The sequence below is a fragment of the Sinocyclocheilus anshuiensis genome, unplaced genomic scaffold (assembly GCF_001515605.1).
Source record: "Sinocyclocheilus anshuiensis isolate Anshui unplaced genomic scaffold, SAMN03320099.WGS_v1.1 scaffold1774, whole genome shotgun sequence".
Taxonomy (NCBI): domain Eukaryota; kingdom Metazoa; phylum Chordata; class Actinopteri; order Cypriniformes; family Cyprinidae; genus Sinocyclocheilus; species Sinocyclocheilus anshuiensis.
The window spans coordinates 142,951-145,989 of NW_015546120.1; the positions used below are offsets into that span (position 1 = coordinate 142,951).

Below are 3,039 nucleotides of genomic sequence, written 5' to 3' on the forward strand. Positions count from 1 at the left end.
CCAGCGCCCCAGGATTTTTTTTTAACAACTTAACAAAAAGAGAAGCCCAAATGTACATAGGTTATAAGCGGACTTGGCAACTCTGTCACGATCCAGCTGGATGAAGTTGGCCTCACAGATTTGGCTGAGTGCATAACATCAGTTGCTGCACAGGTTGTTACATGTCACGTGCCAGTTTAACACATTCACGGAAGGAGAATCACAGAAGTGGCGCTTTTAACACAATTAGGGTTTCAGTTAGGTTTAGATCATTTCGATCAAAAAAAAAGAAAAGAAAATAAACGGACTTGAATTCGAACTACCTGAGTCCCCCTGTCTGCGGGCATGGATATACAGTAGGGCGAATTCTGAAACCTCATTTTCTTGTTTGCTCTGCTCTGTACTGTAAACCTGTTCTACCTGTTTTGGGGCAGAGGAGGAAGAGAAGAGAAAGAAGAGGGGAGGATCCTAAAAGTAATCCTAACTTAATTTTCATCTAACTTTAAACGATTTATGCATTGTTTATGCTTTTTTTGTGTTACACGTAAATGTCTTAAAACTAAATTGTACAGATAGGTTCCAGTTCCATGCATGTTAAGTGTAATTTAGTTTTTGTCGTCTCGCTGTTATGCATGAAGCTCCTCTGTTTCAACTCGTGGACTTGAAGATGGAGCTTCTTCAGTTTCAGCACTATATTAGCGTGCAAAATACAAGCCTAGATCAGGACTGCAGAAAGGTTGGTCTGGTGTTAATGATGAGAATGTATGTGTTTATGTGCTTGCCTGTGTGCACTATAATGTACAGTTTGCACTGCAGTAAGTTGTAGTTGCGATAGTGACGCACTGACAGGGGGCGTGGCCATAATTTCAGAAGTTATATATCAGTGGACAGAATGTCAAGTTTTATCTGGCCATCACCTTATTGACGCGATATATTTTTATTTTGATATTTTCTTGCTTCTATTCTTTCTTGCTTGCTTTCTCTGCCTTTTTTCTATCGAATTAATGCAATGGCAGGTTTAATAAATTGTCCTCACTATCCGGACATGCGAGTCATGATCCACACAGATGTAGAGGCTGTGTAGTTCATGCCTGAAAATCTGAATTCAACGTTAACAATCACCATCTTTGTAATGTAGAAACTCATTTTCTGTGAAGCTGTTTTGCAACGACGTGTATCTGAAAAGCGCTATAAATAAACATAAATTGAATTGAATCTTTTACTGTGCAGGGTTTGGACAATAGGCTATCTCTACCGATATTTAGAAAAAATAAAAGGCTTTACAAATGAGTTACAACAATACAATGAAAATAAGTGCAGGTGTGCAGCGAGCTAATTTTAATGTCCAAAGCTTGCTGATTATTCATCAAGAGAAATAGTTTTAGCAGAAACAAAACTGAAACCAGAAACACTGAACGGATTGAATAGTAACACATTCTAAATATCCCCCAACTAGTTTATTTACTATTTTACGTTAATGAAGGAATTTTTTATTTTTTTATTGGCTTTGTGTTGTTTGGTTAGTTCTTTACTGCCTGTACTGTTGTGTGTATCTTTTAACTTCATATATTTATATGTATGTAAAGCGCTTTGAGATGCTACTTTTAAAGGCGCTATATAAAATAAAGTTTATTATTATTATTATTATTACCATTTTCTCCCCGGAGCTGCACCAAAGCAGAAATGATTCCGCCCACACCATGATAGTTATTTTCTCTCTATCACCACAAAGCTGCCCGGATCTGTGCTGTATGCTGCTACATAAAAAAGGCGACCAGACTTGATAAGTTGAAGCACAGCATGTTGCCAATGACACCAGATAATAATGCGCATTGCCAATTTGATCGCAAAAGCCTACCACAAGCATTTTACTGAAAGTCTAAATAAGCCTAAGCAACATGGATAGCCTTAGCAACAAGCATGAGCATGATCTCAAGCATGAGAGCATTAAAAAGGAACTTAGCTTAGCTCTGTGAAGATATTCAGAGATGAATAGAGAGTAAAGCATAACCAGCTGTGACGTGGATGCTTGATCTCTTCATATCCTTCTTCATGCTGTGAGTGCAGATCCCATCTGAACTTGTTCTTGAGTTAGTCCCATTAGTATAACTCATGGAGTCCATGTTAATTGGCTACGTGCACAAGATGGCGTTGGTGAGCTTCGGCGATGTGAGTATGGGCATGCTTATGGTCTTTGCAACGTTCGCATTTACTGTGAGGGGAAACTTTCATATGAAACTTTGCTAGATAGATATAATTAATGTTCTTCAAATTAAATAGCGGGAAGTGGTATATCAAAGACAAGAGAAAACATCCTCCTTACATTATTGCGTACTTCTGTGTGACAATTCATCATGATACAGCACAGAGATTGCTTAATTCTTCTGTTGATTATGCGGTTCAGGGTCAGTGGTTAGTCAAAATCCACGGATCTCTTCATTCAAACACAAAGCACTCAAATGTGCAATACTGTACATTTTCAAAGAGTTGATTTTGTTCTGACTTTTATTTATAAGATCATGATTTTAGCATTATGGCCTCAATGTATGTTTTATTAACTTCATTTGGTAACCTTATTTATGTCAGACTTTGTTCCTGTCTTGTGCTGTGTTCTCCTCCCCCATGTGTTCCTTGACCCAGTTTTCCCTCATGTTTGATTATGTTTATTGATTTCAGGCATTCCTCATTGTGCCCCTCCTTTAGTCCTGTGTATTTAAAGTGTTTCCTGTTTTGAGTTCTCTGTGCTGTCTTGTATGTCGATCCCCATGTCCTACATGTGTTTCCTTTGGTGTCAATAAAGACTGCTAATTCTGGATTCTCCTGAGTTCTCCTCGTTCCTCGCTCCTTGTTCCTCGCTCCTCACAGTAGGCACACCGTGACAGAAGACAGCACCTAACAGAAAGTAAGCGGCGCCCCTTCTGACCATTTTTGTTTTCGTTTTTTTGAAAGTGTTGTTTTCTGTGTTTTCCCTCCGCGATTATGGAGATTACTGCACGCTTCATCGTGCTAGCCTGTAGAGATCTTCCTTTCATCGAGTATGCCTGGGAGTTCTGCGGGCTC

At 39.0% G+C, this 3,039-nt stretch overlaps 2 protein-coding genes across 2 annotated transcripts in view; both read left to right on the plus strand.

The window, feature by feature from the left end:
• The window catches only part of LOC107700951 (uncharacterized), a 12,863-nt gene that overhangs the window by 1,674 nt on the left and 8,150 nt on the right, over positions 1–3,039 (plus strand). The window lies entirely within an intron of this gene.
• The window catches only part of LOC107700955 (uncharacterized), a 6,285-nt gene continuing 3,907 nt past the window's right edge, over positions 662–3,039 (plus strand). Inside the window, exon 1 of the mRNA XM_016502834.1 lies at positions 662–715. The gene's annotated coding sequence lies outside the window, so the exon portion shown is untranslated. The remainder of the gene's footprint in view (positions 716–3,039) is intronic.